The 12,689-nt window shown below is 35.9% G+C and overlaps 1 pseudogene; it reads right to left on the reverse strand.

The window, feature by feature from the left end:
- Window positions 1–3,491: 3,491 nt before the first annotated feature.
- LOC107670097 (cytoplasmic dynein 1 intermediate chain 1-like) overlaps window positions 3,492–12,689 on the reverse strand; it is a 28,391-nt pseudogene continuing 19,193 nt past the window's right edge.

Raw genomic sequence — 12,689 nt, forward strand, 5'->3', positions numbered from 1 at the left:
AAAGCTAGTGAGAAAACAAGCAGTAAATGAATAGAGTGCAAGTCTAAAAGGGACTAGTTTTTTTTTTTAAGAATAAAATTAGAATAGAGAGTTCTAGAGTTAGAGGGTCAAATAAAGATGGAAGAGAGAGATATTCTTTATAAAAGTTAATACTTGTCCATGCCCTCCTAAAACGGCTCGTTCTAACACGCCGCCACATGTCTACATCACGATGTGGGAAGATTTGCATAATGCCGCACAAATGTTCACGCAAAGAAAGAAGGCGTAACTTTATTGTTGCTGCCACCGCTCCTTTGTTGAATCCGCCGGATGCACCGTTCTCAAGTCCGCCAACCTCCACTCACTCAAGCCCGCTGTGTGACGCATTTTATGGAGGACTGTTTCCTGAACCTGCAGAGTAGCATACAATGGGTCTGTGCTCAAAGGCTGTTCTATAAAGTGGGGCACCGGATAGCTGGCCAATCAGCGTACACCTCGCTTTTCAGACCGATGAACTTCGTAAAAATCGACCCGTTTCAGAAAGGCGGGGCATAGAGGAGAAACAATAATGTACAGTATGTGGAAAATAATGTGTTTTTTGAACCTTAAACCGCATAAACACATTGCATTACACCAAATACACAAAATAATGTTCTTTTTAGCAACACCATATGACCCCTTTAAAAATTCCTTTTGACATCTGCTAAAAATAAAAGTATAATGTTTCAATTAGGAAAATAAATTAAAAATATGGTAATGTTAACAAATATGCTTATTATAATAGAGAAGAGTTATTTCTGTGTTGGCAAAGCTGAATTTTCAGCATCATTACTCTATATCTTCAGTGTCACATGATCCTTCAGAAATCATTCTAATATTATGATTTGCTGTTTAAGAAACATCTCCTATTATTATCAATGCTGAAAAGTTGTGCTGCTTTATATATGCACGGAAACCCTTAATATTTATTTTGTCTTACTGACCCCAAACATTTGTAGTGTATGTAAAAAATGATTTGCCTGGGACAGCGATATGGGACAGTCAAATATAGTCATAATACAAAAAATATTTGCATGCCACAATTGACCAGTTAGAATCAAGTATTCCAGAAGCTGTGCTAAAATAGAGAAACTGAGAAAATAGCACATGCATACATGGAATGAATGAAAAGATGTATTTCATATGTGGTCATTGTGAAACTCTATTCACATGCTTTTTCCTTTGTCATAAATCTACATAAGCACATAGACAGTGACATGTTTATTTTATTGCTTATGCGGACACTCAAATTTAGATGTAGTTTTTCATATTCATGTCTGGTTTTGGTGCTTCAAACGGATCTGAGCTACATGATTATGATTTCATTCAGGCTAAAATGGTAAGACGATGTCCTAAAATAGGATTTGTGTCCTAAATGGAAAGTGTTTTATTTATTTATTTTTTTTTTTTTTAAAAAGGGAAGGCAAGAAACTGGTTCTGGTCTATTCATTTATTTTGTGTTCCATAACTTGAGGGGAAAATATTCTTGTTTTCACTATTGAGACAGGCTGTTTATTCTTTTTGACAAGACACAGCAGAATGTGAAGTTTCCCTTTGCTCCTCCTCCTCATCCATCTTCTCGCTCCCTCTCTCCTCACCACAGAAAACCAGCTGGCGCAGAGCCTACTCCCAAGTCTCGGATCAGCCTCCCGGCGCCCAATCCTGACCACATCGGTGGCTTCAGGTTGGCTGTGGCCACATTTGCTGGCATCGAGAGTAAATTTGGATTGCATCTACCACGATTCCGAGCGTCTGCCGCCCCACACGTTTGAAGGAAACACATCCACTTCAGCAGCACTGGAACAAACACACATATGAATCTCTTCCTTCTAGTTGAGAACATAAAACCTTCAGCAGATGAACTGGAAATAATGTTTTATGTGATTGTTAGTGCAAATTACAACTTTAAAGTACAATGTAGATGGGATGATGTTTAATATATTTTTGAAATCTACCACAAAGTCCTGGATTCTTCAGTGGGGTTGTAGTGTGACTTTGATTTATTTTTAAATGTAAATCAAACCTTTTGTTTTTTTAAATCCTTTCAGTTGTTTTATTGTATTTTTTATGTACCTGAAAAAACGATCAGTTACATTTACTACAGTATACTTTTTTATTTATTTATTAAATTAACATGTCACTTGATGCATATTGCAGGGTTTTAAAACAGTACAAGCGTATCCAGTTAGAAATGACCATGTTTTATTGTTTAAATGATAGATGTGCAACTGTTTACATTTTCTTTTCTCCTCCTTTTACCATAAAACTATTTTAAGCACATAGCACTCATTGGGCAGTTCATTTTAGTACTGACGTGGACTCTCACATTTGAATGTATTATAGTATTCCATATTTATGTTTGTATAGTGTTACATTTGTGTGTTGGGAATCTACACACAGTGCCAGTTTATGGTCAATGTGAAATCAGAGACTCGGCAGTAAGGTTTTACAGATGATGTTTGTCAGTACTATATTTCTCAACCCCTTGAAAAATGATGTGAAGACTAAATTGAGCTGTACAGTAGAGTTGATTGTACATATAGTGTGTAAAGATTGTGCCTTACTGTAAGTATGGCAGCAATAGATGCACTGATGGACAGACCGATTTATTAAAAGGAGATCAAACAAAAACGGTTGCTAGAAGCATCTTTTATTTGCCAATACTTGTTTTATTTAGCCACACACTTCTTATGGTTTTCAGTAACATTATTTCTAACAAGTGAAACATCTTTTAGGAAGCACACAATACCTGCTTGCATCGCTGTAACACTGACGAGAAAGCCACTGTGAATATTGTTGACAGTCACCAACTTATATATAACTTAATTTGTCAATGCTTCATGCAGGGGCTCAGTACAAAAATATATACACACACACTATTCAAGTATACTAAAATAACCACAAACCAACATCGAAGATGCCTTTCTAGCAGCAGGTTATTACAAATTCACATTTTTGAAATGCACATTTTCAAAAATGTTATTAACTGATTTAGCAGTAATTGTCATCAAGGTAACGAGACAGAACGTAAAAATACAATGAACTCTCGCACAACAAAACTACATAAAGCGCATGGAAATGAAACCTAATTTTAATGCTTCGTAACAAACCCAAGAGTACAACATTTAAGGGACAGTTCACCTAAATACCTAAAATTCTGTCATTTAATCACCTTCATTTCATTCCAAACCTGTTTGACTTTACTACGTGGGACACAAAATAGCTCTTTCCCATAAAAAGAATGTGTTCATTATTCACTTTCATTATGGAATGACAGTGGTGAGTAAAAGAAAGTTACTATGTCTATTTTGCTGATATGATAGAAACTCTTTGCTAATTCTAGAAATTATAATATATGTAATTTATGAACGGGCTCAAACAAGTCATTCTTTTCAGTAATCTGTCTTGTCTTCACTTCCGAATCAAAAACATTAAGCACATAAAAGTCATTTCGTGATTTGAACAAAAGTGGTCGTGTATGTTTATTTTACATGAATTCCGCGAGGACCACTCAATAGAAAGACGTTTCTTATTCATTTGCTGTACACAGTCATCACAGTCACACAGACTCTGCGAACACACATTCACAATATGATTTATTTGCCGTATTTACTACAAATGTAGTATGGTTTGATTAAATTCATACTTCACACATTCATACTTTATAGAACATTTCTTAAAGTATGCCTACCTATTCAGAGAGTATGCGATTTCAGATGCAGCTAGAGTAAACGATTAATCTCGGGATTTTAGGAATTGTCAGAAAATCTTGATTATTCATGATTTGTCCTCTAAACCAGTTAAGCACAAACCCTCACCGCGCAGCTGATTCTAAAGACTGTATTGGTCATGTAAATCACAGTTCAGATTACCTACACAACGTTAAACCACCTACTAACCCTTGACCCCAACCTAAACCCTAAGCTCACTATAGCCTTGGTAGCAAATCCTGACAGCATAGGCCTAGTGTTTGTATTGATTTGATCCACTGAAGATATTTCTGAACTTTTCTTGACAGGTGACTGCATGATTGAGTTGACCAACCATGCAATATTTTTACCCATCCCTAGTAACCAATTATTCATTATCTGGATAAATGGTCCCTTTTATTGGAGTAAACTGCACAGTTTTAGTGACATGCTAATTGGGTGTGTTACATCAGGCTCAGTCTGGGTTGGTGATGACTCTGATCCCGCGTTTACGTGGCCAGCTCCACGGGCCCCTCCTCCTCACCGTCCCCACGGTTGGCACGGATCTCCATCAGCGTGCGTCCGAAGCGGGCTCAATCTTCACTGTGGGGCACGGCCAGCTGCAACAGATGAGCGTTTTAGAAATCCTGTGCCAAAAACACCCCCCACCCCTCTAAAACGCCACATCAAGAGCAAAAGCTACGCATTACATGTGCTGTCTCAAAGTGGGAGAGGAAAGGGATCACCACACATTGTGATTCAGAGACAGAACAATAAAGCTGCTTGTTTGGCCTTTGAGTGCTGAATATTTATCGTGTCAGTTCTCAGGAAGGGGAAGATGGGGACTATGGGTCGGCTGGGTGACGATGTGGGATCGCTTCCTGCTGTCAGAGAGTCAGATTTAGATGAGAAAGGACGGCTGCCTGCCGCCCAAGCTGAGAGAGAGAGAGAGAGAGAGAGAGAGAGAGAGATAGAGATCTACAGGGTATAATTAAACAGGAATAGAGAGGTGGGAGGAGATGACAGCCACTTCCAAACCCAAGACCAAATCAAGCTCTTTTATAGTACAGCAGGGGGTGTCAAGAGGCCTTCATAAATAAATTACCTTATAACACTGGCATTTCATCACTATATTCTGTATACTATACATATGTATTTATGCATATATATATATATTTAATCTAATTAATTACATCATGTTTCGATTAATTAATCTAATTAATCGCAAAATAAATTTGACTGTAAAAATACCCACAAAAGATTATTTAAAGCTATTTTTGTTAAATGAGAAATAGTTTTTAATAAAATTTTTCAAGAAATGTTTACATTTAATAAATCTAAAAATGTCATGTGGTATAATCGAGTAAAATTATTACAATTCTGTACCTTGTACATCTTAATCAAATTTTTAAATATATTTTTAAAGATATCATAATTCAAGTTCTTAGGAATTTGCACCACATGGCATTTTGCAAACTGAAAAAAACTTGCCTTGTAATTAAAAATATCTAATACAGTGGTTCTCAACTGGTTTGGCCTTGGGACCCACGTTTTCCCATGGTCATCAAGCCGCGACTCACTTAAGTTACCATATATATATATATATATATATATATATATACACACCGGTTTGAGCTTGAGCTTGCCCCAGCTTTCATGCACGTCTTTTAAAATAAAAGTCTCGCATCAGAAAAACATTAAGAATTAAGTTTTTTGTTGTCGATGTCGTTTCTTTGGCCGTACACTGCGTGACCCACTTTTGTGTCACGACCCACCAGTTGAGAAACACTGATCTAATATTTTATTGAGCTTAACACACAGTCATTATGGTCTGGTGGGGTCCTCTCTATGTTTCTTTTTATCTTCAGGTTGGTTGGACCACATAATTTTGCAGGCAAAAGTTATTAAGATATTAATAAATAAAGCAGTTAAAAACAATTTCAAGAAAATAATAAAATATTATGTTTAACTTTTTTTTTAAATAAGATTTAATAAGATGTTTAACCTTGTTTCTTAAAAAAACGAACAAAATTCATGCTTTAAATCATAAATTCAATGTATAGAAGAGATTGTCTGAACAGAATTCAAGGGTTAGTTCACCCAAAAAGGAAAATTAGCCTGTGTTAACTCCGATAGGATTCATCTGAAAGAAGAAAGTCACATACACCTAGGATGCTTTGAGGGTGAGTAAAACACAGGCTAATTTTCATTTTTGGGTGAACTAACCCTTTCATAATGCAAGGCTAATACGTGTTGCATTCTTTGCCTTGCCACAAGGGGCAGTAGAGCAGATATTCACATATACTGTCTTCTTCTATGGTCAACTAGAATCATACAGCAGCAAAGCAAGAGTTTAAAGAGACTCTTTAGCTTTAGTACATCACAGAGTATATTTCGGGCCTTAAGAAACTCTCATACAGGGGGTGACCCGCGGTTGAAGAACAAAACCTATTTCAACTGTAAACCACCCAAAATGGCATCTGAAGTTTATGCAATATGACTCAAGCACAGCGAAAACATGCTGTGGTGATCCAAAGCAAATATTTAACAAAGTCTACTAAATATAATACAAAGGGACCTTGGCAGTCGTCAGAAGTGGTACTTCTTGCCGCGACTGGAAGTTGGTGACTGCCTCTGCTGACGGAGGCCATGCTGAGTGCTTCATGTCAAAGTCTTTTGTAAATAAGCCCCATTCCACCTAAACCCTTCAACTTTCCTTCACTTCATTTTATTGATGACCCACTATTATCATCAGCCCAAGGAGCCCACATGCTCGACCGACGTACTCTCCAATTACCACGATACACTGCGCTAAGATTAGCACTGCCCCACACACGATGCCAAACCCGGAGACCGAAAAGAACATGGTGAACATGGCAGTCCTGGTGGTTTGCCGCTCTGTGGCGGTGGTTAAGTCATGTGGAGACTGCCTTAAAATAAGTCATTAAAATAAAAGATTCAAACAAAAACAAGCTAGCCACGCGGAGAGCTTGGTAAACATGCAAACCCTTTATGTCAAACTCTGAGAGATTCAATTTCACTTCCACTTTCATTCTGCATCCAGGCCATACTGGGTTGATGATGTTCATAAAGCTGCCGTACAGCCGAAAATAATTCTGAGAGAAGAATAATAACAGTAATTTCGCACTTACGATAGTGAGAAAAGATTCATACCTCTCCAACGTCATATATCCACACATGTCCCTCTGAGTCTCCCACGGCGACCTCTTTGCCTCCAGAGGCCCATCTGATGCAGTTCAGAGCAGGGGCTCCCTCTATTGTCACACTAGCGGTGGGCACCTGGACACAAAACACACTTCTAATCATATACAGCTTCATATCAAACACACAATATGTGAATAATGCAAGATTTTTGAATGAAGTCTCTTTCATGGTGAAATATATACTGTACCAGCATATACAGTACACTAAGAATTTTAAATGTTTTTTATATAAATCTCATACGCTCACCAAGGCTGCATTTATTTGATGAAAAATACAGTAAAAACAGTAATATTGTGAAATATCATTACAATTTAAAATAACTGTTTTCTATTTTAATAAAATGTAATTAATTTCTGTAATGGGAAAACTGAATTTTCAGCAGTCATTGCTCCAGTCTTCAGTGTCATATGATCCTTTAGGAATCATTCTAATATGCTGATTTGCTGCATTTTTTTATTATTATTATCAATGTTGAAAACAGTTGTGCTGCAAAAATGTGTTTTTGTGGAAACCGTGAAACAATTTTTTCCCCATGATTCTTTAATAAATGACGTAAAATAAGAAATAATACAAATGTTTTACTGTTAATTTTGATCAACTGAATGCATCCTTGGTGAATAAAAATTTTAATTTCTTTCAAAGAAAAAAAAAAAAACTCTTACTGACCCAGATGTTTTAATTGTGTAATGTGAATATTTGCAGTTTGAAATGCGCAAAAAAAAAAAAAAAAGTTTTAATGGAAATCTATAAATGTAAATCTTAAATATCACAAGCAAGTTTTTTTAATATCACATATGTAAATTTACATTTACAAAATTCTAAATTTTTTGTCATGTTGCTAACTCTGTATTTCTTAAAATATTAATTAGAACACTCTAAAAAAATTCTGGGTTAAATACAACCCAACGCTGGGTAAAATATGGACAAACCCAGCGATTGGGTTGTTTTGACCCAGCGGTTGGGTTACTGCCCAGAAGGTTGGGTTAAACATTTAACCCAACTGTTGGTTGAAAACAACCCAGTCGCTGGGTTTGTCCATATTTTACCCAGCGCTGGATTGTATTTAACCCAGCATTTTGGAATAAAGACAGACACAAATAAGACAAATGTTGAATTATAAAATGAATGTGGATCGTATAGCCCTAGTGTGCTCACCTTTAAAACATAAAATATCAACCACCAACCTCAAATTCATGCAAGAATATAAAAAAATACAATAAAATATAACAAAGTGGATTTGGACCCTCACTACAGAAAACATGTCTTCAGTTTTTGGATATCAGCCGATAAGTCATATAATGTAAACCTACAGAGAGCCCTTGTGATAAAACGATGTCGTTAGAATGTCTAGTCAAAGCTGAGCTCTAAGAAGACATGAATCCACAGCTCTACTGGAAATAACTATGAGCGCTTTTAATGATTTCATAAATCATCATGAAAAGTTGCTACGCACACATTAAAGCGATACACAGGCTCTGTTTGTGCGCGTGTGTGAGGTTGATTTCTGTCTATTACTTATGACAGTTAAGACTGGCCTGACATATGTTGTCAGCAAAGATGGAAGCTGTACGCTGGCTAATACAAAAGCTTCCTCGCTTCAGAACAGGCTAACCACAGCCTGAGAGCTATTAGCGAGCAGCTTCCTCCAAGAGTCAACTGCAAGGTTAAATTGGCTGCAAGCTTCTCTTTGCGTAAATTGGAACCAGGCGAGCCCGCAGTCTGTTAATGGTGTTATGGGTGAATTTCTTTATAAGTTGACAATGGAGAACTGTTGGCTGCTTTCTGGCACAAGATCTTTGCCTGTTTATGCATGTGTCGGTGTGTGCGTCAGCATGCGCACTGCTGTGGCACTGCCGGCTCCTGATGTTTTGGATAACGTGCATTGTTCTTGAGGCAACACACACATACACACACACACTCTCACACTCATTATCTGCTCTCAACTGACTGAACGAGCTGAAAAGAAGTAACATAGGTCAGGGTCAAAGATGACTGATATGACACTAAAGGCCAAATTTACTGCTATACATGAAAGTCATACTTTCAACACTAATAGAATCATTGGCATGTGTTTTTTTTTTTTTGGTTGTGCCACAGTGAAAAAAAATAAAAATAAATACAAAAAAATCAGGGGACCTTTTATCACAAGTTAAATGTAGGGTTGCAGGTTAAAAATTCTAATATATATGCATTTTCATAATGTCAAACTCACCTAAAGGTAATCTTTAAAAATCACAAATAATTTATCAAAAATGTTAAATGGAATCTTTAGCAAATCTCAAAAGAAATATCAATATTTCATACTGAACATTATAATATTCTGATGCCTAAATTTACTAGTAGCATTGAATACTAATAACTGGTAAACTGATTTTTGTTTTTGTTTCTATTTTTATTTGTATTGTTTTGTTTTATTTGTCATTTTTTTTAAAAGTCAAAATAGTTTTAATATCATCTATTTGTTGATGATTGGCCAGAATATTAAATAATTCAGTATCAAACAGAATTTTAATATTGGTGCATTTTACAGAATGCTAATCATTCATTACCATGGTATACAGTTTATACTGTATTAAATTAATCTATATACTGTGGCCTAGTGGTTAGCATAAAATCACACAGTGCTCAAGTGGCAGTTGTGGGTTTAAATTCAGCTCACATTCTGTCCCCATTTGGCAAAGCCTTTAAAACAACATGATTTATTTATTTATTTTTTACCATTTTTCTTAAACAGAATATTTAAGATAATAATTAATAATAAAATAAATAGGATAGGATTGGTTTTTATCTAAGGAGATTTTTTTTTTAAATGAAAGATTACATTAACATTATTTTCTAAGAATCATTCAGTCCGACCAGAAATGTATGTTAAGAAGGTAATTAAGGTCAGTGATGATTTCAGTTTGACTTTAGTATATATGATTTACAATCAGTGAGCTGTTTATTGGTTACCTTCCAGCAAACCCACAGCGTATGGTTAGAGAGAGATGGGTGAGTGGAGAACAGCAGATCTCAGAGCAGCATGTAATTAAAGTGGGTGTGTATTCCTCAGTGGACAGGCAGTGTCAGTCAGAGCAGATCTCATCTCACACAGGAGAGACGTAACACCCAAACGCTCTCGCTGGACTCTGCGCTGTGGCCTCAGGGGCCGTAGTTGTGAGGCATGTACACCATTATAGACTGACGTATTGTGTGACTGCTCCATGTAGCACTAAGTCAACTGTCACATGAAGCAACATCATAGCATGTGATGCACGATGACACTCCATTATCAGTGACATACGCTGTTGGATCCAGTATATGACGGTTAATATGGCCGCACTGTTCTACAAAGTCTGCAAGCCAACACTGCAAAAATCTGCTGAATCAGTATTGAATCAGGCCTTGTTTTCAGAAAAATATATCTAAACATTCTTAAAAACATCACTGAGCAAACTGCTTCAGACATTAAGACTCATTTTCAGAGAGGTTTATATTAAATTGTTTTGTGCTTATAATTTTTAATAATTCTATAAAAAAAATTCTATAAAAAAATAATAATTCTATTCATTATGAAAAAATTATTTTGTATTATATATTTTTAGCATAATTTAATTTTCATATATTTATATAGTTTTTACTGAATTACTTTATTTTTATAATCAAAATGTGTATCTTACATTACAAATTGAGGTTAATGTTAAAAACAAGATAAAAAAAATTCCAGTGGAGTAATGGAATATGATTTTAATTATTTACATTTTTATGAATATATTTTGAATATTTGTTTATTATGATGTATTTTAATATAATTTTATTTTCATAAATTGTTATGGTGTTTATTGAAGTATTTTACTTTCTATAATCAAAAGAACTATATTAAACTACAAAGCTAACAATATTTAATGAGTAAACTATAAGAAAAAAAATTCCAGCTGAGTAATGGAAAATGATCTTTTGTTTTCAGAGGATATATCTTGATTTTAAATAGTTGATTATTATATTAATATAATTTTATTTTCATATATTTACATAGTTTTTAAATTTACAATCAAAATAATTGAGCTTAATGTTTAAAACAAGATATTCCAGTGAAGTGAAAAATAAACTTAATTAAATTAAAACTAATAAAAATTGTATAAAATTATATAAATATAATAATAAAAAAAAAATATTTATATACAATTATATATATAATTGTACATAAAATTAGCCATAAGCTTGCAGACTATGCGTGTGTGTGGAAAGGACCGTCGCTGGAGTGTTGTGCGAGCTGTTGGTGAGGAGCTGTCAGAAAGCTGATTTAAGGGCGGCCTGTGGGGAGACGCCCACACAGAAAGGAACTTGTTGTTGTTTTGATGCATCTTTGGCCTGACGTGATCTGGGGGACCAGACCGAAAGCGTTACCTCACCTCAGTGTCGTTGTTCAAGTTCCACAGATCCAGACGACCCATGCCGTCCACGGCGGCGAAGAGTGAGGGGTGCACGGTGGACCACATCACGTCGTAGACGTAGTCTGCGTTATCCTCAAAGGAGTACAGCGGCTTGTTTTGCTGAGGGGGACACAACATGAGAAAACAGAGGTGAAATATCATGAGAAAGGTAGAATGAAAGGGCAAACAGGACAAGCAAGTAGGTGCTGGGGTTGTAAGGGGACAAGCGGAGGGCGAGAGAGCGGGTGAAGATGGAGGGAGAGGCGGAACGAGAGAATGAGAGAGTGGCATAGGCAGTAGACAGAGTGGCGCTGCTGCAGCCCTGGGGCCTGTCTGGGATTGAGCTAATTAAAACCTTTGCACATTCAAGCAGTGTCATAAAAAAACGCTAGATGAAAGTCTCTCCAAGGTGTACTGTAACCTAAGTGTAACAGCTGTCTGTGGCATAGAAGAAAAGAGAAGAAAAGGAAAGAGAGAGAGAGAGAGAGAGATACTGAGGATTGCTGGATGCATTCCACACAGGTACAGAGGGAGACAGCTGGGCGGAGAGCAATGCAGACCACAGCACGCTAATGAACCACACTGAGACACACTCCACCACAACAAAACACACCATGCAGCGTGCAGCCTTCATCTTAAAATCACTTCAGTTTTTTATTATTGTATTACTTATTGTAGCACAATCTGAGATGGTCCAAGCATACAAAAACAAAAAGATAGCCTACAACATAGAACATTAAACAAACAATGAATGAATGAATAAATAACAAACCATTTAAATATATACTACCGTTCAATTTTGAAATCAGTAAAAATGTTTTTGAAAGAAAGTAATACTTTTATTCAAGTATGCATTAATGATCAAAAGTCAGAGTAAAGACACAGATTTGTTACAAAAGGTTTAGCTTTTAAATAAATGCTGTTCTTTTGAACTTTTTATTCATCAGTCATGGAAAAGTTTCATTGAAAATAATAAGATTATGACGTTTTTTGAGCACCAAATAATGATTTCTGAAAGATCATGTGACACTGAGGACTGGAGTAATGGCTGCTGAAAATGTAGTTTTGCCATTAAGAAAATGCATTTGAAAATATATTAAAATAGAAAACAGCTATTTTAAATGAGCAATATCACTCGAGTACGAGAGCGATACCGGCTCTAAGAGAGAGAGAGACCGTGAAGCTAGACGTTTCCTCTTATATTAACTAACGTATTCTACATTAGCTCAGTGAATAATAAAAAAAAAAACATAGACCCGGCTAGAACAAGAGGAGTGATACAAAATTGTGAAAGGGCGTTCCTGTAGCGATACCAGTACAATATCTCACGGTTCTCAACCAATCA

Source organism: Sinocyclocheilus anshuiensis, unplaced genomic scaffold, assembly GCF_001515605.1.
Source record: "Sinocyclocheilus anshuiensis isolate Anshui unplaced genomic scaffold, SAMN03320099.WGS_v1.1 scaffold253, whole genome shotgun sequence".
Classification (NCBI taxonomy): domain Eukaryota; kingdom Metazoa; phylum Chordata; class Actinopteri; order Cypriniformes; family Cyprinidae; genus Sinocyclocheilus; species Sinocyclocheilus anshuiensis.